This window comes from Henckelia pumila, chromosome 4 (assembly GCF_033568475.1).
Source record: "Henckelia pumila isolate YLH828 chromosome 4, ASM3356847v2, whole genome shotgun sequence".
Lineage (NCBI taxonomy): Eukaryota > Viridiplantae > Streptophyta > Magnoliopsida > Lamiales > Gesneriaceae > Henckelia > Henckelia pumila.
Window position 1 is genome coordinate 209629708 of NC_133123.1, and position 27815 is coordinate 209657522.

At 35.9% G+C, this 27815-nt stretch overlaps 1 long non-coding RNA gene across 1 annotated transcript; it reads right to left on the minus strand.

Moving 5' to 3' along the window:
- Positions 1-8817: 8817 nt before the first annotated feature.
- LOC140867672 (uncharacterized) lies at positions 8818-11133 on the minus strand. The gene is made up of 3 exons (XR_012145230.1): positions 10995-11133; positions 9737-9811; positions 8818-9060 (listed from the first exon to the last, which is right to left on the minus strand). It is a non-coding gene; the product is annotated as an uncharacterized lncRNA (long non-coding RNA).
- Positions 11134-27815: the final 16682 nt, after the last annotated feature.

A 27815-nucleotide genomic window follows, 5' to 3' on the forward strand; every position in this document is an offset into this window, starting at 1 on the left:
GAAATGGAAATTTTGAAGGCATTTCTATCACTATTGCATACTCGCACACTCCTAACGAGGCACAATACATTAACACAAGAGGCTATGGAGGATATCGAGGTAACCCTGTTCCAAATTCTTATCATCCTGATTTGCGTAACCATGAAAATTTTTATTATGCAAATAACAAGAATGTATTGAATCCCCTTTTTGGATTTAATAAAAATAAGGGAGAAGGGAAGCCATCTTTGGAAGATATAGTTGGTACTTTTGTTGCGAATTCTGAAAAACGAATGGCAATATCTGATTCTCATCTTGATAGCTTGGAGACGCATATGATAAATTTGAGTGCCACAACAAAATCTATGGAGACATAGGTTGGGAAACTGGAAAATGCACTAAAATATCAAAACAAAGGTCAGTTTCCGAGTAATATCCATCGAGTTGAGAAGCGAAAAAAAATTTGGAGTCAAAGAGTCGAAATCTGAAGTCGAGAGGGAGAAGAAAGTTGAAGAGTCTGAAGTTAGTGAGATTAATCTTATGGAATTGAAGGATGGATCTGAACAGAAACCTATGTTTAATTTGAAGCTTCCTTACCCGCAGATATTCAAGAAGAAAGCATTGGATGAACAATTTGCCAAGTTTCTTGTGATCTTCAAAAAACTTCACATCAACATTGCATTCACCAATGCTTTGCAGCAAATGCCGAATTATGCTAAATTCTTGAATGAGGTGATATCTAAGAAGTGGAAGATGGAGGATTTTGCGACAGTGAATTTGACTGAAGAGTGCAGTGCTATGCTTCAAAATAAGATACCATAGAAATTAAATGATTCAGGGAGTTTTACGATTCCTTTCACTATTATTTCTTTTAATTTTAATAAAGCACTTTGTGATTTAGGAGCTAGCATAAATTTAATGTCTTTCTCTATTTTCAGGAGCTTAGGACTTGGCGAGGTGAAGCCAATACAATCGCATTGCAGTTAGCAGATAGATCCCTCACATATCCACATGGAATCATCGAGGATGTTCTGGTAAAAATTGATAAACTTATTTTTCTTGCGGATTTTCTGGTGCTATATATGGAGGAAGATGGAAACATGTCGTTGATTCTGTGGAGACCATTCTTGGCTACTGCTGAAGTCAAGATAGATGTAAAGAAAAGATAGCTGACGATGGGCGTAGAAGGTGAGAATGTGATTTTTAATGTATTCAAGGAGGCTAGAAATCCATCCACAGAGAAGGTGTTCATGATTGAATAATCAAAGAAGATGGAAAGCTGCAACAAAGTTTCTAGTGCAGTAGAATTTCCAAGGAATAAGGATCCGAAGGTGCCAAAAAATAAGAAAAAGTAATCTAAGTTCAAGAGGATTGTTGAGTATGTTTGGAGGGTGAATGAGAAGTGAAAAACCTCCAACAAATTGGCAATAAAGGGCTAAGATCAGCTATAGTCGGGCTATAGACTATAAACTAAGCGCTTCTTGGGAGGCAACCCAAGCTAGTATTTTTATTTGATTTTATTTTAATTTGATTTTCGTTGTTTTCTTTCATATTTTTTTAAGAGGATACTAAACATCAATAATAATTTTGAGTTGTGTAGGTGAAAAATGCGAAGCTGCAAGAGCTTAAGTGCCACCCCTGAAATAAGAGTAGTGAATTATCAAGACGGTGCCGTGTACTGATGCTCGGTGCCCAAGGTATGTGTCCCTTATTTTTATTTACTACTGTACATTGAGGACAATGCACATATTTAAGTTTGGAAGGGTGTGTAGTGTATGAGAAAAAAAAAATTATTTTGAAAGTTGAGTTGGTATATGCTTTGAGTTTATTGATGATTGGTGAGTCAAAGATATGATGTGTAAATATGTTGGCCTATGATGATGAAATTAAATGTGTTGAAGAGAGTGAGTGTTAGCTATATTTAATCTTGAGTTCTCATTTTTATGCACTACAGCCATGATTTTTGATACTCCTAACAATTAGAGAAAAATTATGTGGATTTTGTAAGTGGATTAGAGAAAGTAATTCTTAACTCTTGTGATTAATACTTGAAACAGAGGAAAACTTTTATGAACATGGAAATGATTTAGAAAATTTTGTTGAGTTTATTGAGCCTTTTTAGCCATTATTCATTTGTTAGCCTTGATATGAAAAATCCAAAACCAAAAATGAGTAGTTAAAAAGTTTACAAAATAGTGTAATGGCGGAGAAACTAAGGTGAGTGGAAGCCTTGAAAAATATAAATGGATTAAAATCCTAATCCAAAACAAGGCTAGCAAAAAGATGGGGAATGTATGAAGTAGAAGGAAGCCAAGATAAGTATCTTGCAATGCAATGCAAATAATAAACTTAGCTACTCCATACTGCAAAAATTGAAAATATCTAATTTTCTTTGCTTGAAACCTGTGTTCCTATTTTATTTGATACATATTTGGATACTTATCTTCTGCTTAATATGTTAGAACCTAAAAAATGAAACGAAAAAGTCCTTTTGATCTGTGAAACTAAAGGACATTGAACTTTGTGGAGAGTGTTTTGAAACTTGGGGGTAGAATTAATGAATTTATAGAGCTTACTTGATTGCATAATTTGATCGAAAGTTAGGTGGGTAGATGAGATTGGCTATTCACACACACACACAAGAACTTTTGAGAATATTAGCAAGCATGTAGATTAAATTATGAACATCTGAGGCCGGTTGGATTACAAAATATCATGTCCTTCTTGTGTCTTAGTTATTTTCGTTCATGTGCAGTTTAGTTTGAGTCCTTGTTTTGTTTAATTGTTTTGTTTTTCTCGGAAAAATTTTAAGTTTGGGGGAGATTTGGTAAGTGCAATTTATGCACTTAATTTGCATATGTTTTGACTTGGCTTTTGTGACAAATCGAGCGATATTATGCTTATTTTTTTTGTTGTTTTTGTGATATGCAGGAGCTTGACAGAATATGTGCATCTCATGAAAAAAATGTGTTGAAGATACAAGGAGAAGGAATTAGGAGGAATGATAAAAAAAAATGAAGACGAAGACGACGCAATATGGGGACATAAACGCTACTTTGGATTCGTTCGTCCTTATCTTTTCTTCTTAAATTCTGAATATTTATGTCTAAACTCATGAACATGATTAATTTTTGTTTAGTTTGCACCATGAACTAAGTTTCTAATTCTAGAGGGATGACGTAGCTTAGTTAATACAACTTCAATAGTAATACCACATTATCAGATCAAAACCTTATCTGCACTAAACGATTACTCGTCAAGGAAAATTCCTTCCAATACTAACTCCAACAACAGAAATTCAACGCTTGTATCTCTGACGAAGTCAAACGATAACTAATTTCCTTATATACTAAATATTCATGAGGGAATCCAAATATAATTATACCCCTACTATGACTGTTGCAAAATACCAGACTGAGGTAGTCTCCCCCTGAATAACCATCTGAAGCAAGAAAAGCTCCCAGACATCCTTTGAAGCACGAAAAGATCCCAGAGTAATACAAGAATGGGGTCACACTTCCTCTCCGTCTAGTCATATATCCACACAGTTCACAGCACTTGGTATAGCTCATCATTGTGCCCCTGATGAAAACACATCATCATTGGCAAACACTATGTCTCGATAGAATATTCTAGGATATATATTTAGAATTATTCAACTGAAAACATACATAATTCAATCCTAATTATACACATGTTTAAACAAATGTTTGATCCTTTATTCAATATAACCAAGATAATCCCAAAGATTCAAATTACAATACTTGAACCAATAACCCAGGTTCTATACAATTTTTATTACAGTCCCTTGTAATAAAAAACTTTTTCAAAAGATTACACTGAAAAAATGTACAATAAAACAAAAACTAATGCATCATATATCTGAAATATTTAATACATCTGATTCAAATGCTTACAACGGAAATATTGTTTACAACAAAACTTAATACAGTATTTAAAACCCAATACAACGAAAATCTTACAATCTGACTAAATGCGAAAATCTTTCATTCCGTCTACTGATCTTGAACGTGAGGTTTTCCGTCTGCCATACACAAATGCATCGATACAAGCATGTCAGCAGACTTCTTTCTCGCAAGATCTAGAAGATCTTATCTTACTAGAGATGCCCAAAGATTCATGAGGCATTCTCTTGGGAGGATCTTCTGACAATCTCTCCAACTACTAGTGGAAAGTCTTCCTTTGGTTAAAGTTGAATGGGTAGTTATACACCATGCGCTCCAACCAATCTTCAAGGGTGTTTTCCTGGGTCAAAGCTGAATGGATGACTACATGTCACACATTCCATTCAACCTTGAGAAGTGCCTGGAATTCAAAACTGGATCTTCTCTTCCAGCTACACCCTACTGAAATCCACATAATACGAAACTCTGATGGCAACCTTGGCAATGACAATCTTGGAAAATCTTAGGTATCCTACTATTTCAATTCCTGATACTGCTATTGTCATTGAATCCAACTTGTAATCTACAAGGATAACCCAAATGTTAAATATTAAGTCCCAAAGAATCTTATTGCATGCTCTGATACCATAAATGTAGTGACCCACATCGTGATCACCTACTAATCAAACTTAGGCATAAAATTAAATAATAAATAATCTAGATCAGAGATAAACTGCAAAAACCATAAAAAACAGTTACAATCCTAAGGGAAAGAATCTGAAAATACTGTAATACAACCATATCGAAAGGTATAAACTCAATTGAAACCAATCCTGAAAGTCTAATAAAATCACAAACATCTCCAACCGCTGCTACTCTACAACCTAAGCTCTCCTGGAACCACCCGCCTCATCCAAACGCAAATCTGCCCCATGGAATAAGGTGTCCAAAAACAACAGTACGAGGACGTGAGCATAAAACACTCAACACGAGAGTATGAGTATACAAATATTATATGTGCATGCATGCAAGTGTACGGGTACCAAGACTCAAGGTCAAGAAATTTTGCTCACAGACCGGGCCCAAGGTATATAGCACTCTACGCCGTCGCACCAGAAAGTGGCTCATATACCCGACATCGGATTTTACCAATGACTGACACGAGTCAACGAGCCCAACCATCCACTACAAGTAGGGTGAACACCTTACTACCAACTAACTCAAAAATACAGGATCAATATGCTCATGGATACAACATAATATCATGACAGGTATATGCAGATAAAATCATGCCATATAATCAGATAAACCATGCAAACACATAATATATGCATACTTAGTTTGGATATCTCGAACTGTAACACCCCAAAATTATCCTAATCGAGATTATAAGAGATTAAGATTGATAATCGGAGATTAGAAAATTTTAGGATTTAATTGATATTCGATAAGGGACTGAATTGCATTTTTGTAGAATTCAGGGACCAAAGTGCAATAAGGAGAGTTTGACTAAGTCTTTTGATATTTATAAGGTGACTAGGCGTTCACTTCATAATCCTCCTTCTCCTCCACACCGCTCACTCCATTGAAGAAAAAAACGTGAACTTCAAGCTTTCAGATTTCAGTTCTTGCACAATCCGTCCGATAGAAATTCAATCTGAAGGCAGATTCACGATCACGACTGCGAGAGCTCCGTTCTACCATAAGTTTTCTTACGTTTCAACATGTTTCGATTTTTAAGGGTTGTCGGAATTTATTAATTTTCGGATATGTTGTTCTTGAGCTAAGATAAATCGTATATTTGCAGTCGGATCGGAAAAAGAAAGTCGTTCGGATTTTTTTTTATTTTTAGGAGAGAATTCGAAAATGGGGCTTTAGAAATTGTTGGATTTTTTGTTTTTTTTAGATTAATTATTGATGTTGGGAGTTGTATTGGATCTATATGTTGCTGTCTGTGGTTTTAGGTTGATCAGATTATAACCGTTATGCCGCCGGTTTGAGATTTCAAAATTTTGGGAGTTGTTTGAGTTTTGGGATTTAATTTGAATTGATTGGTTGATATTGAACTAGTTTTATATCTCCGTACAAATTTGGTTAAAGATCGTGGAGTTCAGAATTGGTAAAATTTGAATCATCGCAGAATTGATCGAGAATCGGTAATGAGTTGACTTTAATCGTTGAATTACGATTGCATAAAATTTTGATTTGGAAATTCTTGTTCTTGTAGCTTGTTCGAATTGCAGCTACGTCGAATCAAAGAAAAGGTAAAAGAAGATATCGATTGGAATGGGGTGAATACTCGTGTTTCGATTGATTCACGAGTTCCTAAATCACATACTTGCATGATTATTTGTTTTGATTGATTAAATGCATTGAGTTGAATTACTTCAATGTATTGTGATTTTCATATGCATTCATATTGAGCCAATGGATTCATTTTCATATCGAATTAGACGATTAGGGAATTATAAGCGAGTAGACTGGGTTGTCGAATAACGTTCAGCGTCGAATAACGCCTAGTGCTCAAAGACTCCTTATAATTGCTCCAAAGTATAGAGCAGCAAGATATGCCGCATTTACCTCAATCGGGAAATTCGGTGAGATCGCGGTGATATATCTCGGCCTTGGGATCCCAAATTAAATAAGAAAACCCATTGATTATCCGATTTTAGATAATCTTGAACCCCGAAGACATGCATTGCATTTTATTGCATTTCGAATTGAGTTATTGTTATTCATGTTGTTGATACACTACGTGAACGTGCATGTCAGATTGTTGATATATCGTTTTGATATATTATTTGGTATTGCTTGATTTGTCTCTTTTAATGGAAATGTCATTCTCACCGGTTTATCCGGTTGTTGTCTTGTCTTTGTATGTGTGGTTGAAAACAGGTGGGACAAGTTCGAGTCAGAGGCAGCATGACTAGACTGGGATTGTGATGATGGAAGTGAGGACTTGGTTTAGGAGTCGTATTTGTATTCCAAACTCCTTGTATTGTATTTGGAATTGTAGAACTTAGAAATGATGCATTTTCTACTAGCTCGATTATTGTACAACTTAGAACTATCATGTATTGGATTTATGCATGTTGTATGTTAAGATTTGAGTATTGGAGTTGATTTTAGGATTTCATGAACTGCTGTCTGTTCTTATATTTTTCAAAAAACAGCAGGGCACAGACCCCGTGTCTAGGTCCGGGTGAGGGTCCGTGTACCTTCGCATTTTTGAATGTTCCGGATTTGTTCATGCACGGACCCCGGATGTGGTTTCGTTCAAAGACAGTAACTTGAAGATTTTGAATTGTTGGGCATGGACCTGGGCACCGAGGGTGCACGGAGTCCATGAATTTTATTCAAAAAGTTGGGTTTTGTGCAGATTAATGCACGGACCCGGGCACAGAGGGTGCACGGGGTCCGTGCATGCCTTTTCAAAAAAATTTCTTGACCTTTTTGGTTCGGACTTTCTGTCGATTATTAAATGATTTATTTTATTTAGATGATTAAAATCCGGGCCCTCACACGAACAGTACTTTCGTACCTCAATACAAGTCCTAGATGTACCCACATCTATAGTTTTGTACTCCAATCATAGTAATCATGCTCTAAAAGCCTATAATCACATGAGTACTATATAACTAAACAATATCTAAAAGTCATAACTAAGTTAATAGATACTCCTAAACTATTAATAGAATCTCGAGTATACCTCCGTCCGTCGTCAGCCCTTTGTTGTCGAGTGTCCCAGAACTTGGGCACAACTCTGCTACGACTTTTGGACGCCTAGCCAAAGCTCCGGACCATCCAAAGAAAACTCCAAAGCTCCAAAACCAAGATAAAGTCGAGAGAAATATCTGAGAAATGGTGCACAAAACTAAATTTCGGAACCCCTATTTATAGTCCTAGATCGGACACTCCGATCCCACCAACGGACGTTTCGATCTGCATGCACCCGCCACGTGTTGCAATCTTGTGACATCTATCCAGCCACACCATCGGACGCTCCGATCTCCAGATCGGACGCTCCGATCTCCTTACGTGTCCAAACAGTGTTGACACCTCAAAAATTGCATGTCCTAACCCATCGGGCGGTCTGTTCTGAGTTTGGACGGTCCGTTCTGAGTTCGGACCGTCCGATCTCGTCCGAGTTTGATTTTCCAATTTCTTTAATTAAATCCAATTAAAATCCCTTAATCCATTTTTAATCATATTCACACTACAGGAAAAAAGGAAAACAACAACGGATATAATCCGTTGTCGTAAGGGTCGAAAAACCGTTGTACTTTTAGGTGTTGTCGTAAGTATAACATACGACAACAGTTTATATCCGTTGTGGATTCCAACATATGACAACGGATATGCAACAGTAAATATCTCTTGTCGTACACACTTTTTGACCACGGTTTATAAACGTTGTGTTAAGTTGTCTTTTACGACAGTTATAAACCATTGTCGTAAGTATAACACACGACAACGGTTTATATCAGTTGTGGATTGTAACATATGACAACGGATATGCAACAGTAAATATCTGTTGTCGTACACACTTTTATACTACGGTTTATAACCGTTGTGTTAAGTTGTCTTTTACGACAGTTATAAACCGTTGTCTATGTAAGTGTACGACAACATATATGCAACCACGTTTTAAAACCGTTGTCGTATGTTATTTTTTACAACAATTTATATCCATTGTCTTAAGTTTCCTTTTCACAACATTTATTATTCGTTGTCCTCAGCATTTTAAAAATGTTGTCATTATTTAATTTTCACTATGAGTTCAAAACCATTGTCTAATTTAATTAGTGGTATATACCCATACAAAAGAAAATATTTACTACATGCATAAAATATGTGGAAATAATATATATCTTCAAGACTCAAAAGTTGTTACATGCATCTAAATACTTTAGAAATTGTAGCGCTAGTAATTTCGAACCCAACCTGTCATGGAAGTTGTACAAAAAATTTAGATATACTTATCTGACCGAATTTTCTAGTATTTTTAATCACGATTTTCAAAAACAGCTTCTCCTCAATTGTTAAGAGTACTTCGATCTTGAAACAAAGCGCTTCTCCTCAATTTCCAAAAACAGCTAGCTAGTTCATTCCACAGCTTCATGCCCATGCCCGACATGACTTTCAGTCACCCAACAGCCAAAACTGACAGCCAACACTACAAGTAACAGCAAATACCATTTGTCAATTTAATGAACAATATAGGAACATTCAGCTTTGTTATTTTGGGATGTGGAATACTATTTGTCAATTTAATGAACAATATAGGAACATTCAGCTTGAAGATTTCATTGAAAATATCATATCTGGATATTAAAAAATGATTCAATAAACTCTGAAAGCAACAAATTTGATGGTTATACTTCAAAAATCAGCTTGTTTTTTAATGTCCAGAAATGGTATTTTTAATTTTCCAATGGAAAATATTTATATTTTTCGACCATGCTTCTAGAATTCATTGCATAGTTTTTTAATGTCCATAATGATGTTTTTAATATCCGAGTGGTATCACCTCTATCATATTTAACGGCCTTTTACCTAGCTTTTAAACTATTTTTGAAATTTATTTTAAAAAATATGCATGCAAACTACGTGAACTTGAATCTTTCCCACTTACCACACTACCTCACAAAAAATATTTAATTGAAATATCATTTATGGACATTAAAAAATTTATGCAATGAAATCTAAAAGCATGGTCATTTTAAAAAAGGATGATAAAAATCAAATATTTATATTTTTCGACAAAAAAAATGAATTTACAAGTAAGCAACAAATTTGATGGTCATATTTCAAAAATCAAAAAGAAGAAAAGAAGAAGAGGATTTTCTTACCAGCCGTATACCACAAGCAAGATTCACAGAGTTCCCATCCACAGAGACATTGGCACTGAAGTTGTCTTAGCACAGCTGGAAATAATCTTGTATCAATTAAGAACACACAACATTATGGCCAAGAAAACACACAAATGTAAAAAATCAGAACATCGGTGGTTTTTTTGTATTCTCACTAACCCAAACAATTAATTAGACTCAATTCTCCCCCTATTGTGAATCTCAATATATACACTGCCTCCCCATACCCCACCACTCACCAGCAAATCTATCTCCATCTACACTTGATATATACATTATCTTTTTTTTTTTTGTATTTTAATAATTATCATAATTAAGCAACTACTGCCAACTAAATGTATGCAGGTTTTTATGGATTAATTATAATTAATGCTGTAAGTCTGTAACATGTGACACCAAGTGGTTGGCCGCAAAAAATTCAAAATTTTGTTTACTATTATTTTAAAATTTTAATTCTCGTCCCTAATTTCATTAAGTAGCCCCACTTCATCGGTCTTTCCTCACTCCAAAGAAATTCGTGTAGCACTGGTGTATTTTGAAAACCATGGTAACGTACATGGCTTAATTCGTTGGAGTTTTTGGGCTGAACAGAAGCTTTATGAAAGTATTATGGTATGTCAGTAGTTAAAAATGTGTGTGAAACTTCGCGAAGGTTGTCATAATGAATGCTGACCAGCAAGCTATCGTCAGGAAATTTGCAAGTGTTGTCTACGTTTTTTAAAATTGGGAGTACACTTTATCTCTTTATCTCTTTTTTTCCAGAAGGCCTCATAAGCACCTCATATGTATCTAATAATCTGAAAAGCAGGGTGTGAAGGAGGTGGTTTTTGGAGGATGTAGCCCATGACTACTATGGCTATCTCAACATCGAGAACCTATTCACCGAAAGCTATTTAAGAATACCAGAGAAGCATGAGCTCAAGTAGGAACCCCAAAAAAAAAATTAAAGTCGTGACACTGAAGTTCCGATCCAAGCTTTAAACTCACGATTGAATTAAAAAAATAAGCCAAATAGATGAGCTCAAGAAGGAACCCCCCAAAAAAAAGGACACAAAACAGAGTCTCGATTTTTAACCCTTTTCTCGACATTCACCAAAAGCCCAAACAACAATAGATATAGACCCTCTACAAATACTAAAATACCACGACGCATGAGCATTAGGCTAGAGAAGAAAGCAACGAAACTTGCACAGTGAAAGTCGCGACACTGAAGTTCCGATCCAAGCTTTAAACTCACGATTGAATTCACGATTGGCGTTCCTAAGGCTTGGGCTAGATGCAAGGAGGTCGGACGACCATTTTTCGGCGATCTATCGGCGCCGGAGGTGAGCTGGGTTGAAGGGGGCGACGGGTTTGGCTAGGGATTGGGTTTCTCCCGTTTCTTCACTGAAGGCTCAAGGCGTGTAGTGTATAGGTTATTATATATTATATCGTGTATATTTTTTAAAATTAATTAATAAATGTATTATATTGTGTATATTTTTTAAAATAATAAAAATAAATATAAATAATAAATAAAAACGACAACGGATTACAAAATGTGTTGTCGTAGACCTCCAAAAAATGCACATAGACAACGGTAAATTAAAACCGTTGTCGTAGATCATAAAAAACCCGCTCATAGACAACGGTTTTTAAAAACCGTTGTCTTTGATATATATAAGACAACGGTTTTGTGAAAACCATTGTCGTTTTTAAATAAAATATGGCCAACAACAATGGTTTTTTTAAAAACCGTTGTTAAAGACTAAAAGACAAGACTTTAGATATAAAACCATTGTCTTTATAGAGTGGTTAATTCATATATTTGTTGTAGTGTCAGTCAATTAATATTGTAAAATAAGACCGAGCTACTATAGGATTTATGTATTGTTTATTATATTTGTTTTTATTCTGCGAACCAAACTTTACACTTATTGTAACAAGAGGGCCCGTATTTTATCTTTCGCTTCAGGCCCCGTCGAAATCAGGTACGACTCTTGCTAAGGGGTCCAATGACGTATGGTCGTGATTCAATCACCTCATGTATAAGTCTATATATTTTGTAAATGGATATAAACTTTTCTTCATGTTTAGTCCTCTTTTATGATACACTAAATTTTTTTTTTGGATTTAACCGTGGCTAAATTTAGCCACGGTTTTAAAAATCGTGGTTAGTAAAAAAAACCATGGTTAAACTAGCCATGGTTTGACATAAAACCGTGGCTAAATTAACCACGGTTTTTAAAAAAACGTGGCTAATCGGCATAAAACCGTAGCTAAATTAACCACGCTTTTATGATAAACCGTGGCTAAATCCGTGGTTAATTTTGTCACGAAAGATAAAAAAACATAAAAACCAATTAAAACGTGTATCAACAAAAAATAATCTTCCAAAACACAAAAAATAAAAAAAATAGTAGGAAAAATAAAACTAATCCCACAACAAACACTACAACCTATCAAAATTATATAGTTTAACATTTAAAAATCCAAATACATATCTAAAACAACATGCATGTGATGAATGAGCAATTACCATTAGTTTAATTCCATTCAAAATTGCGTGAATATGATGACACAACATTACCTTTCCAGATAAAATGATACGAGCAATTCCTAGAATCCATGACATGCACAAAAACAAGCCGAGTCCAAATCCAAATGAAGTACATCCATCATAATTCCACTATGGAAGCTCGTAAGGGTGCTCAGTCGGCTTCAATATAGTCTGAATACTAACACACCAGAGAAAGGTTGATATAAATGGCAATATTGTCACATAGCATAAAGAGAAATCAGTGTATTAACCAGTTTCTTGTACTCTTGATTTGCTACGAACATCGACTCCCGGCCCTCCAATCCTAATTCAATGCACTAAAATAAAAATCAGTGACAATAAGAAAAAGAAATTGATTCTTAACTTAGAACATGAAACCATACCGAATATATTCACCACTGACTTAAACAGATCCACGACAATTAATCTCAATATGGAAAGTAAATGGTCATGACAACCAGACCAAAAAAACAAGACAAAATAAGCTCCAATATCATCCACTAAAATGTATTAAAACAACCTCATCCTAAAAATTCCAAAAACGCGACAAAATTAAGAAGAAAACAACTACTACATTTTAGCTTCAATTAGAATACAAGAGAATTAACTTGTGCAGTCAACAATAGTATCCAAAAATACATAATGCAAAAAACATGCAAAGTTCTTAAAGTCGAATGAAATAGAATACGTAAACTATATCACCTATCAAAAAAGAGTTACCGATGCTCTATCATAATTCTGATAGATCGAAAAATTTAGGAATTTTGATAGAGGATTGGCGATGAGAGTCAGTCTAAAAAAAGAAATGTCGAGGTTAAGCTTTCAAAAATGTAAAGGTTACAAGACAAAACTTGAAATGTAAGGATGTAGCGGAAACTTGAAATTATAAGTTCGTTGAAATATACCTTGAACTCGACCAAAGATATAACCTACAACATAAATGAAATTAATACATCGATATAATGTGATAAACGTGTTGAAAATGAATTAAATTCAAAGCGTTTGATACTCATTTCCAAGTATCCTACAATACCTCACAAAAATGGGCAGCAACCGAGCTGGAACAAGCCTACAAAAATTCAAAAACGAAACTAGAGCAAGCTAGATCTAAACTAGGTAAACGGTTGGCGGTTGCAGCTCGCCGGAATATTTCCAAACACGACTGAAATGAGCTAAAAAGCAGGGACTGTTTCAGAATATTCCAATACCATAAACACAATTCTAATCAGACTTCAAAGCAATGACTAAATGGTTTTGAATCCGCACTTAACAAGATTAATGTATACAACAATACGACATAACAAAGATGTAAAACCACAAAATTAGCCTAATCAAGATTTTAGGAGATTAAGATTGATAATCAGAGATTAAGAAATTCAAGGATTGAATTGATATTCGATAAGGGTTTGAATTGTAATTTTTGGGGAATTCAGGGACCAAAGTGCAAATTGGAGAGTTTGACCAAGTCTTTTATATTAAAAGGGATTTTTGAACATGAGTCACCATTTTTCCTCTCCTTCTCTCCTTCTCCCTTGGTTGATCCTCCATTAAAACACCTCCCCAAGCTTTCTGATTTCTTTTCGTTCACGATCGGTCCGATAGAAATCCAATCTGAAGGCATATTCGCGATCACAACTGCGAGAGCTCCATTCTACATAAGTTTTTCTTTGATAGGCTTTATGTCAATTTTTGGATGCCGTTAGAATTTGATGATTTTTGGATATGTCGTTCTTGAGCTAAGATAGATCGTATATTTGAAGTCGGATCGGAAAAAGAACGTCGTTCGGATTTGTTATGATTTTTAGAAGCTAATTCAAAAATGGGGTGTTGGTTTTGTTGGGTTTTGAGTTGTTCTAGTTGAATTATGGGTGTTGAGAGTTTTGTTGGATTGATATATATTGCTGTCTGTGGTTTTCGGTTGATCAGATTATTGTTGTTATGCCGCCGGTTTTAATTTTCAGATTTTGGGGATTTTGATTGGAATTTCGGAATTGATTTGAATGGATTGGTTGATATTTAACTCGTTTATATCTCCGTACAGAGTTAGTTGAAGATCGTGGAGTTCAGAATTAGCAAATTCGAACCGTTGAAGAGTTGATCGAGAAACGGTAACAAGTTGACTATAATCGTTGTTACGATTGAATGGATTCTGATTTGAATTCTTGTTCTTGTATCTTGTCCAGTTTGCAGCTACGTCATATCAAGAAGAGGTAAAAGACGACTTAGAATTGATTAAGGGGTGAATACTTGAGTTTCGATTGATTCTCGAGTCCCTAAAACTACATACTTCTATGTTTAGTTATTCTTGTTGAGAATGTGATTACATTCGTTCATATGCATTCATATATCTATATTCCGTAGTCGGATACAAACTACGAGGAGTTGGGATAGTTGTAACGAGATCGGATACGAATCTTGATATTGAGATCGGATACCAATCTCGATAATGGAAGAAACTCATAAAACATGCATTGCATTTTATTGCATTTCGAATTGAGTGTTTTTTATTCATGTGGTTGATACACTACGTGAAAGTGCATGTCAGGCTGTTGTTATATCGTTTTTGATATATTATTTAATATTGCCTGTTTTGTCTCTATTACTGGGAAATTCTCACCGAAGTTATCCGGCTGTTTTCTTATTTTTTATGTGTTCTTGGCAACAGGTGTGGCAGGTTCAAGTCAAAGACAGCATGACTAGACCGGGATTGTGATGATAGGAGTGAGGACTTGGTTTTAGAGTCGTTTTGTATTCGAACTCTTTGTTGTATTGTATTTGAATTGTAGAACTTAGAATCTGATGCATGTTCTGCTCTCGGGATATTTGATCAACTGTCGAACTTTATTTGTATTGGATTTATGCATGTTGTAGGTTGAGATTGACTATTTGAGTTGATTTTGGATTGCATGAACTTCTATTTATTCTTTTAATTTCCAGAAAAATCACAGGGCACGGACCCCGTGCCTAGGTCCGGGAAAGGTCCGTGTACCTTCGCCTTTTGAAATGTTCAGGATTTGTTCATGCACGGACCTCGTGCCTTGGTCCATGCATGGGTCTGTGTGATCTTAGCTCGAGGCAGAAACTTGAATATTTTGAAATTTTTGGCACGTACCCGGGCACGGAGGGTGCACGGAGTCCGTGCATTTTATTCAGAGAGTTGGGTTTTTGCGCATTTTGGTGCACGGACCTGTGCACGGAGGTGTGCACGGGGTTCGTGTATTTGTGGCCTTCGAACCCTTGGCTACAGATTAATGCACGGACCCAGGCACGGAGGGTGCACGGGGTCCGTGCATGCTTTTAAAAAAATTTTGATTACCTTTTTTCCGGAATCTCTGTCGATTATTGAATGATTTATATTTTGATAAGATGATTAGAATCCGAGTTCTCACATTAAGTGGTATCAGAAAGATAAGATCTTGGATTGAAATAGAAGTGAACGGGGTAGATCGAGTCTGCATGAATTGAATTCTCGCATGTGATTTAATTATTTAAATGATTATTTAAATTCCATGCGAGCATGCTTTATATTCCATGAATTATTTGAATTACATGATTATGTGATTTAAATATTAAATAATGATATAGTAAAAAGCAGATTTGAATATTCCTGAGATGGAATGAAATTTTTTAACGGAGATTAGGGACACGAGATTATTGAAATTGAGATATTTGTTCCCTAATTCTATTGAATATGAGATATGTTTCCTCGATGAATTTGAATAGGAAAAATTCAGCAGTGAACCCCGATTGAACAGATTTGTTATGCGACTGAAAGAATGGATGTTACTCCGACACCAATGGAAGCATTACTGATGAGGTTTCAGTCGTTTAACCCACCGACTCTGAAGAGTACTGAGAATGCAGTGGAGTGCGAGAATTGGATAGAAGAAATCGATCAGTTTTTTGATTCTCTTGACTACACCGATGAACGTCGAATTCGGTTAGTTGTGTACCAACTTCAGGGGATGGCCAAAGGTTGGTGGATTTCGAGGAAGAAAGCCTTGGAAATCAAGGTACGGTTGTTTCATGGAGTTTGTTTAAAGCTGAATTTCTTCGCCAGATCTCGTTCCAAAAATCGACCGGATATAGAGGAAGTACCACAAGGGATCAATTGCAACCAAGAGGAAAACAATTCAAGAAGTCTAGGAGCAGTTCTTCTAGCTCCAGCGGATCGAAATAGTTTGGTTCAGGATAGATTTCTGGATCTTCCGAAATATTTTGCAACAATTGTGGAGGTCGACACCTCAGTGAGCATTTTCTAGGAATTTATGGTAATTGCAATATCTGTCATCAGACATGACACTATGCTATGAGATGTCCTCAGCGTAATACCGTTGGATCTCATACGGGGATTTCTTGTGGAGGTCGACACCTCAGTGAGCATTGTCTGGGAATTTATGGTAGTTGCAATATCTGCCATCAGACAGGACACTATGCTATGAGATGTCCTCAGCATAATATCGTCGGATCTCGGATAGGGAGTTCTTTTAGACCGATGATTCAACAGGGGAGGCAAGCTTCTGTGGTTCATTCCTTTCAGCCGCCGCAGCAGAATCGACTAGAAGTTTATCCGAGTGTGAATCAACCTCCAATGCAACAAACTTTAGCCTTTGCTCTTAACGAGAATCCGCAGACTAGGGCTGCACCCAAGGATGACATAGCAAGTAACCGTTGATTTTGGGTTTTCTGCCTTTTTATGATAGATATTGGTGTTTTCCCTACCTTTTTACTTGAGGAATTTAGTTTGATGCATTTCCTTTTGTTGAGCTTTTGGGTTACGGTAGTCATAATTCTTTGAGTTTATGGAAATAAGATTGAACAGGACAATATGGTACTTAGGTTATCGGATTTTGATTTTATTATCCGTTGAGCTGTTTAACCAAGTACAGGGAAACCAAGGAATATTTTTAGAAAGTTTCCAAATTCAGATCTGAATCGTTAGATGAGTGGAAATCCTCCAATAAGAATTCTTGATTCGAAGATTCTATTGATATTTGTTCTGTAGAATGACCGTTTATTACAGAAATGTGCGGAGGAATTCGAGATGTTTTCAGTTGATGTCCTGGATTGTAATTTGAATTGGTTGATATACCAATGGTTATAGAATTCGCAGACGATGATATAGCAGGATGAACTTCCAGTTTGGATTCCGATTCTTCAGGTTGATTTCAGCTTTGAATTGAGATCAGAATATCATCTTCCTAAGACCGGACTCAGAACGAGATATGGTCGCTATGAATTTTGTCATGTCGTTTGATTTGGCCAACGCTCCTGCAGTGTTTATGAATTTTAGGAGCCGAACCTTTCAGAGATATTTAGATGAATTCGTGACTATTCTTATCGATGAATTCCTTATCCATTCAAAGAGTCATACTGATCTTTTAGATTCTTCGAGTGTTGTTTGAAGATTTGCATGCCGAGCAGTTATATGTTATTCTATCGACGTTTGGATTATGATGGGATCGAGTTGTTTTTCCTCGATCATTTTGTCTGGAGGTGGAATTTCTGTTGATCACCTCAAGATTGGAGCTGACATGAATTGATCTAGATCGACGTCTTTACCTGAGATTTGAAGATTTATGAGTTCTATCCCTGATTTGTCGAGGGGTTCTTATTGTTTGTGAAGCCGATTACTCAGAAGAATGTGTTTTTTGTCTGAACTGAATCTTATGAGACCAGTTCTTATTGATTTGAAGAAGAGATTGATCAGCATTTTAGTGTTCTTTATTTTTTTCTTATTGATGATCTTACAGTGCATTGAACTTCTTCATATTGAGATTTGAGGTATATTCTTGTTCAGAAGAATCACTTATTAGCTTGAGCATCAAGACAGCTGAAGACGCTCGAGACTCAAGGTCTGGTTCTGGGTTTTGAGCTCGCAGCGATCTTATTAATTGGAAGATCCGACATCATTTCTTTTCTGATGAGGAGTTCCATAATATTTCCTGATCTTGAAGGCCGAAGTATTTGATTTTGCAGTCCAAACTTAAATTGAGAAAGAGGAGATGAGCAGAGTTGTTGAAGACTCTAACTGTGGAATCTGATTCTATTCGAGGAAATCGAATGCAGCAACTGATGCTCTGAACCGAAATATCTGTTCTATATTTTATCTACTATCGGTGTTCTCTTGATTGATGATTTTTGCACTTCCGATTTAGAATTTGAAACAGGTAGGAGGTCTATCAGAATTCATTCTTTCGAGCCGAACCAGAGTTGATAAGAGAAGAGCAAGAACGCGCGGAAATTTGATTAGATTTATCAGAATTTGATGAAGAAAGGTCAAAACTGAACCAGTTTGAATTTCAGGTAGGTGTTGATGCTTTATTTGTGAATAAGCTTATTGTTGTGCCAGATGTTTCTGATGGAGACAGCAAATCTTGAGGTTGGCACATTGTAGTCTGTTCAGTATTCTTTAATATGATCGAAAGGTATACGATGAAGAGTCCGTTCTGGTAAAAGCAAATGAAGATTGATGTTCGAGTTATGTATCCCATTTTTGTGAACTGTCAACAGTTGAAAGCAGAGAGAGAATGACCCGATGGTCTGTTGTACAGTTTATTCTGGTTTAGAATGGGATAGAGATCACGTTTTGATGGATTCGTCACGAAACTTCTATGATCAGTCTGAGATTGAGATACTATCTGATTATGATTGACTGATTAATGAAATCTGCTACTGTATTCCGTACAGAATGATTCTCAGACTCGATCAGATGATTGAGAATTTGTCGGAAAGATTGTCAGATCGCATGATTTGCCGAAGTATGTAAGTTAGATAGAGATCCTCGATACACCCTGACTTTTGGCATAGTCTTCGAAGAGGCTTTTTGTTTTTTTTCAATTACATCTGAGTACAGTTTATTATTATCCTCAAAACGACGGACAGTCAGAATAGACGGCTTCGATTTAGAAGCCTTTTTGAGCTGTGGTGCTGGGCCGGCCCAATATCTGAATAGCCTGATTGGGCTAGGTGAGCGTGAGCGTTCAATGCCATTTCATGAGCTCAATTTCTACCCAAATTGGTAAATCATGGTACCTATACTGGAGGTCCATAGTTTGAATTAGAGGAGGGTATGAAACTCCCTGATCCAGGGAGGAGAAGATCATGAGGGTGGTGCTTGATTTTGGCCTTAGGTGACGGGTGTCGTTAACTCCTATGAAGTTTTTGTACAACAACAACTATCAGATGATTATCTTGATGGAATCTTTTGATGAGTTGTACGAGTAGAAATGAAAATCTCTTTTGAATTGAGATGATTTTTTTGAGTTACCTGATTTGGGACCAGATATGATTCGAGGATTGGATGGAGAGACAAAGATTGTCTGTCAAGAATGAAGACGACTTCGGTTAGACAGTCGAAGTATACGAATTTTAAGATGCAGACTTCTGTATTTTGATTCGAAAGATGTAATATTTCTAAAGAATGCGCCTTCCAGAGGCTTTGTCAAATATGAGAAGATAGAGAAATCGTCTTTGAGATTGATCAATTATCATTAGAGTCTGGAGTTGATAGCCGATCTTGCCTACAGACTTATTTTGTTCCGTCTCTTTCTGGTATTCAAGTTGTGTTTTCCGTCCTTTTGTTGTGGAATATCAATAGATCCTTGTTTTTGAATTCTCATATACTTCTTTTGTTCTTTAGCTGATGAGACCGGATTTGTTGAGATGCCGAATTTCTTGAGACGACTGATTTAGAGTTTCGGCCAGAGTTAGAAGCAGCTCCGAAAAAAAAACCGATTCAGTTTGTGATAGTGCAGGTTTGATATTATCTCTTATCTTTTGAGATTGAACCATACTCGATTTCGAGGACGAAATTAGTTCTTTGAGGGGAGAATTGTAACACCCCAAAATTAGCCTAATCGAGATTTTAGGAGATTAAGATTGATAATCAGAGATTAAGAAATTCGAGGATTGAATTGATATTCGATAAGGGACTGAATTGCAATTTTTGGGGAATTCAGGGACCAAAGTGCAAATTTGAGAGTTTGACCAAGTCTTTTATATTAAAAGGGATTTTTGAACGTGAGTCACCATTTTTCCTCTCCTTCTCTCCTTCTCCCTTGGTCGATCCTCCATTAAAACGCCTCCCAAGCTTTCTGATTTCTTTTCGTGCACGATCCGTTCGATAGAAATCCAATGTGAAGGCATATTCGTGATCACGACTGCGAGAGCTCCGTTCTACGTAAGTTTTTCTTCGATCGACTTTATGTCAATTTTTGGATGCCGTTAGAATTTGATGATTTTTGGATATGTCATTCTTGAGCTAAGATAGATCGTATATTTGATGTCGGATCGGAAAAAGAACGTCGTTCGGATTTGTTATGATTTTTAGAAGCTAATTCGAAAATGGGGTGTTTGTTTTGTTGGGTTTTGAGTTGTTCTAGTTGAATTATGGATGTTGAGAGTTTTGTTGGATCGATATATATTGTTGTCTGAGGTTTTCGATTGATCAGATTATAGCCGTATGCCGCCGGTTTGAATTTTTAGATTTTGAAGATTTTGATTGGAATTTCAGAATTGATTTGCATTGATTGGTTGATATTGAACTTGCTTATATCTCTGTACAGATTTAGTTGAAGATCGTGGAATTCAGAATTAGCAGATTCGAACCGTTGAAGAGTTGATCGAGAAACGATAACAAGTTGACTATAATCATTGAATTAAGATTGAATGGATTCTGATTTGAATTCTTGTTCCTGTAGCTTGTCCAGTTCGCAGCTACGTCGTATCAAGAAGAAGTAAAAAACAACTTAGAATTGATTTAGGGGTGAATAGTTGATTTTTGATTGATTCTCGAGTCCCTAAAACCACATACTTCTATGTTTAGTTTTTCTTGTTGAGAATGTGATTATATTCGTTCATATGCATTCATATATCTATATTTCGTAGTCGGATACGAACTACGAGGAGTTGGGATAGTTGTAACGAGATCGGATACGAATCTTGATATTGAGATCGGATACGTATCTCGATAATGGAAGAAACTCATAAAACATTCATTGCATTTTATTGAATTTTGAATTGAGTGTTTTTTATTCATGTGGTTGATACACGACGTGAAAGTGCATGCTAGGCTATTGTTATATCGTTTTTGATATATTATTTGATTTTGCCTGTTTTGTCTCTTTTACTGGGAATTGTATTCTCACCGAAGTTATCCGGCTGTTGTCTTGTTTTGTATGTGTTCTAGGCAACAGGTGGTGCAGGTTCGAGTCAGAGAAAGCTTGACTAGACCGGGATTGTGATGATAAGAGGGAGGACTTGGTTTTAGAGTCGTTTTGTATTCGAACTCTTTGTTGTATTGTATTTGAATTGTAGAACTTAGAATCTGATGCATGTTCTACTCTTGGGATAGTTGATCAACTGTCGAACTTTATGTTATGTTGTAATCGAGTTGTATTGGATTTATTCATGTTGTAGTTTGAGATTGAATATTTAAGTTGATTTTGGATTGCATGAACTGCTGTCTGTTCTTTTATTTTTCAGAAAAATCACAGGGCACGGACCCCGTGCCTAGGTCTGGGTAAGGTTCCTTGTACCTACGCCTTTTGAAATGTCCGTGCCTTTGTCCGTGCATGGGTCCGTGTGATCTTAGTTCAAGGCAAAAACTTGAAGATTTTGAAATGTTGGGTACGGACTCAGGCATGGAGGGTGCACGGAGTCCATGCATTTTATTCAAAGAGTTGGGTTTTTGTGCATTTTGGTGCACGGACCTGTGCACGGAGGTGTGCACGGGGTCCGTGTATTTGTGGCCTCCGAACCCTTGGCTACAGATTAATGCACGGACCCGGGCATGTAGGGTGCACGGGATCCGTGCATGCTTAAAAAAAATTTTGATTATCTTTTGTCCGCACTCTCTGTCGATTATTGAATGATTTATATTTTGATTAGATGATTAAAACCCGAGTTCTCACAAAAGAAATGTGAAAAATGGATTTGTTCTCTACTTTCTTCACATTGTCTTATTTTTTTAATTAACATCACAATTAAGAGAAGCTATGTTGCCTATTTTGTGGATCTCTTGCGGCGGTGATTAGCGAGCTTCCGAGGAGAGTATATGAGCCGATATGTCAAGAAGATGAAAAACCAATTTATTTTATGTCAAGTTTTCAGCTATTTCTCGAAATTTGAACTCAAAACCATTTAATTTTTGTGATTCACTCTAAAACATATCCCTATCCATGAAAAAACCCAAATTTTACCTATCTCAATTCCATATCTTATGGCTAATTACTTCAAGATAGAAGCTGAATTAAACATATAAACACATAGCATTCCATTAAAACAAGTTGACATCTCTAGTTCGAAATATGAAAAGAACCAGTACATGGCGTTGTACCAGGAAGAACGATGGCATGGAAATCAGCTAAAACAGAAACAAGAATTGGCTAGGGAAAAATGGCGTTGTACCAGGATCTCACAAAGCCTTACAAGATCACGCAATGCATAGACAACACATCGAAAAAGACGGCACTCATCAGTTTCAAACATCAAGTGCCCTCAATGTCATGCAGTAATACAAATTTATTCTCCTTATCTTGCAAACATTCTCGAGAGTGAAATTCTTTCGCTGCAATCAAACCCAAAAATATGCCATCAAATTGAAATCCAAAACCAGATTTACATCACACATGAGCAGAGATTCGATGTAAAGATTCAAAATTTGTACGAAAAAATACAAAAATTTAAAACCCTATGACTCAACATATACCTCAAGGATTCGAATTAAAGCTCAAATAAACCTTTTACTTAAATTCTTTCAGTCAACGTCTGACAATATTTAGAGTTCAACTAGACTATTCTGAAGCCGACAATGAATACTTAAAATTCAAAATTAAAAAGAAACTTTATTCTGAAGTTCTGTCCGAGCATCACTAATAGTTTACATAAACTGTCGATCCACGTGTTTCTGGAGGATCAGAATCCATATTTAATAAACCAATCAAATCTCGGAACTATCATATATATATATATATATAATTTCTAGAGCATTTAAATACCCAATTCTCAATCAATTCAATCAAAAAATTCCAAAAATCCTATATAAATAAATCTAGAAAATTCAAAATAAATTACCAAAAATTTGAAATTTTGATCAATACCTCCAATCGGTTCAAATATAGCACCTAAAACCAACAAATAATCACATATAAATTCGAATGAATCAAAAAGCCCCAAATTTCAAAACCCTAATTTTCCAATTATAACATCTAGGCTATGAAAACAAGCTCGAAATGACTAAATAACCTCGACCCAAGGCTGAACGACAGTCGGCGACGACAGGAGCGGCGGAACGGCGGCGGCTAGGAAAAAAGGGTTCCACGGAACGAGATCAAAACTTAGGAAAATTGGTAGTGGCAGATAACCCTTGACCGCCTAAATCGGTGTGATATAAATCTACTGGCAAGCGTACCAGGCCAAGTAATAGATAGTGGACAAAGGTCCAGATGTCGAACCCACAAGGACTGTATATGTATGATTACCAAAATATGATTATTCCTACTTAATCTAAACTAACCAATAAAAGTGATGAAATTCCAGATTTTTAACTAAGAAATTAAATTGCAAATAAAGTTCAATTAAAAACGCGGCAGGAATTTTGGATTAAATTAAAATATGAGAAAAGATTGATCAAGGACACACGTAGGTACCAGACAAATCATGTAACATGTAGCCGATTCAGGACTCAGATTTAATCTTAAGTTACGGTGGATTCTTCTAACTTTTTCAAAGGTATATTTCTAGAACAATCAAACCTATTCAAATATTGATGGATTAATTATTCGTAATTCTAATAAAATTCAAATGCATGAAGAACTATGAGAATTCAGTTTGCACCTAAAACCGCACACTGAAACCGAATACTATTTCTAGTCGGTTTTACCATGTGTTAATTATTAGAGTGATCAGAATCAATTCCTCCTTTGTCTATTTAGAACCGATTAACATGCAAGCAAATAGTTGATCAGACTATTCACAAGACAAATATGAATCTAAAAATCAATAAAATCAAATCAAATATGAAAAATCTCAAATAAACATCCAAGTTTTCTACATGAATTTGTTCGGCCCAATCATGTAGCCTTGATCAAAAAGAAAAAACTATTCAAGGTCTAACATAATTCACAATAAAAGTTTTTAATCATGAACTAAAAATAAAAAGAATAAAAGAAGAAAGAAAAGAGAAAAGAGAAATTTTTTCTCCCAAGCCTTTAGCCGCCTCTCTGTGTTGTGCACTGACCGACTAAATCAGTTTGATATAAATCTACTGGCAAGCGTACCAGGTCAAGTAATAGTAAAGTGGACTGAGAGTCCAAGTATCGATCCCACAGGCACTGTAGTCAATTCTCAAGAATTAATTATTTAGCTTAATCTAGACAAAATCATAAAAAGAAATTTGATTTAAATAAAATAAGAATTTATAATAAAAACTGCTTAAGAAATAAGAATTAAAATGGTTGAAAAGAAAATTTAATTAAAACGAGACAACCAAGACACACGTAGGTACCGAACAAATCATGTAACATGTAGTTGACTCAGGATCAAATTTAATCTTAGATCGCGAAAATTCTTCTATCTTGTTCAAAGGTCTATTTCTAGAACAATCAAACCTACTCAAATATTGATGGATTAATCTTTCGTAATTCTAATCAAATTTGAATGCATTAAATATTTATGAAAATTTAGTTTACACCCAAACCGCACACTGAAACCGAATTCTATTTCTAGCCGGTTTTACAATATGTTGATTATTAAAGTGATTGAAATCAATACCTCCTCTGTCGACTTGGAATCGATTAACATGTAAGCAAACAGTTTATCAGACTATTCACAAGACAAATATAAATCTAACAATCAATAAAATAAAATCAAGTCGAAAAAATCCCAAACAAACATCCAAGTTTTCTACATGAATTTGTCCGGCTCAATCACGCCGTCTTGGTTGAAAATAAACTACTCAATAATTAAAAACAGTAATTCAAAAATAAAAAGAAGAAGAAAAGAAACGATAAATCTTCTCTCCCAAGCCTTGTAGCCGCCTCTCTGTTGCGATATCTGCGTTCTGGAACTTCGGAACCCTCAAAAATATGATATATCTACTATTTATATGCCCGGATCCATAAATAATAAATTTCCCTACGCCACAAGGATTTTCCGGAACAATAAAGCTCCCGAACTCGCGCTCGAGCGAGTGTAATTCTCGCTCGAACATGCAAAATTAAGCAAATTTCTGGAATTGTAAATCGGGCGCGGGCGAGTTCAAATCTCGCTCGTGCGCCACACAATTTCTGCTGCGAGCGAAGAGTTTGAAAAACACATAAAAACACATAAAAACAATATTAATGCACACAAAATAGACATAAAAATATCATAAACTAATGCATACAAAATGCACTTATCATCCACCTTCTGGAACCCTTCAATCTGCTCTTTTTTTCCCTATTTATATTTCCCAAAATACCCATGAAATAAGGCCCGCAAAATAAGAATTTTAAATTTTGAAATTTCTATTATTTCTCGGACTCGCGATCGCTCGCTCGAGCGCACAAACATGCGCTCGAGCGAGAAACTTTTTTTCTCGATTCCTTTTTCCATCTGTATTTCTCGCTCGAGCGCGTAAAGATGCGCTCGAGTGAGAACTTCCCTGCCTCGTTAATTCTTTTCCGCACAGCGCAACTCATCTTTCTTGCGTGATAGCACTATACATCAGCGTGATAGCGCTTTTCCCTTGTGAAATAGCGTTATAATGTAGCGCTATTCCTTAGCGCGATAGCGCTTCTTCTAGAGCTCTTCGTTAGAGCGATAACGCTATATTAGAGTTGTTGGATAGAGCTCTTCGTTAGAGATGTTCGTTAGCAGCTCTGCTTATTTTTTTTCTCTTTAGCGCTTCAAACTCTTCTTTTTTCTTTTCTTTTCTCTAAAATCTTTTGATTTCCATTTTTCCTACAAATAAAACCCGGAGAGTGAAATTCACATGAATGCAATAAAACACATAAACACACACAAAATAATATGAATGCACACAAAATAGACATAAAAATATCACAAAATAATGCATACAAAATGCACTTATCAACACCCTCATACTTAAATCTTGCTCGCACTCGAGCAAGACAAACAATGCAACAAACAACAAAATAGGAACAGTTCATGGTATGTGTGTTGGAAAACGCGGCGATCAGATCAATTAGGATTGATACCCGGTGCAGCGGAAGTTTAAAATTTTTATATGGAACGATTCCATAATGGGTATCAACCTTACGATTAAATTGTGTGTGTAAAAATTAAATAACGATTATAAAATTTTTACCTCAATCTCGAATCGAGATTATTGGACACCAACAGATTGCTCTGCTCTTGTTGTATATCCCTGGAACTGATGGACGAACTGTTCTTCAATCAGGTCCATGAACGGATATTTAATCCCTCTGATATATTGCACTAGAAAATCTATCAGAAGTTTCTACGAAGAGAATTAACGAATTTGATCCGTTAAACCAGACTGTAATTCAAAATTCACAGGCTGGATTTTTACCGAGTAGAGAGGGAAGGGGGCGGCCACTATTGATAGAAAATACTTAGGTTTTCGAAAATTGTGACCTGTTGTGTGTAATTTCTGTACTGCAATAACTTATTTATAATGTAGGCCACTAACAGCTTAGGGCCCATTAGTCATAAGTTCAAGCCCGACAAGCAAAGCCCGCATGTTCAGAAATTAATATAAAATTCATCGTGACTCCGATTGATAAACCGATTTCACCAATGTGCACAGAAACCATTTCTGCACCTTTTAAAGTCAAGATAAATTTTTTTGAATCCGAATTCAGTGATTTCCAAAAATGGCCATCCCTATGTCATTTTAGGTGTGCCAGCCTCAGAGAAGTTCTATTTTCAACTAAAAAACAAGAATTCTCTCAACCATTCATAATACACCTTCGATTTAGCGTGAACGTGTGTGTGTATGCAATGTTATTCCAACTATATGCAACTTAGAAAGAATCCGTTTTAAAACTGCTTAGCAACCTAATAACACATCAGTGAAAGAGTCACTCGCATGCATCAATTCTTCCCAATTACTTCTAGCAAAACACATCTCCCTTGAGATTATTTTTACGCACCGCCGGATTTTGCACCCGACATTTTTATGCCCCAATAATTACCCGCAAACTTAGCTATAAATATGATAGGATTCGAATTTCAATCCCCTCGTCTATAGCCTGGATGGAGCGCCAATCCCATTTAACCCGCAAACTTAGCTTCTACCAAGGCGATTAGGATTGCAATCCCTTGTTAGAAACCTAGATAGAATTTTTATTAAATTTCAAAAACCAAATTATTTATTTTTAAGAAAAGCAACCCCATTTAATCCGCAAACTTAGCCAAAGACAAGGTAATTAGGATTTCAATTCCTTGTTCATGACCCGGATGGAGTTGAATTTTTCCAAAACATTTATCAATTTCAAATTTTTCAAAAATTTTGGTTCACCCAAGATCATAAGTGCAATTTTTAGAAGATCA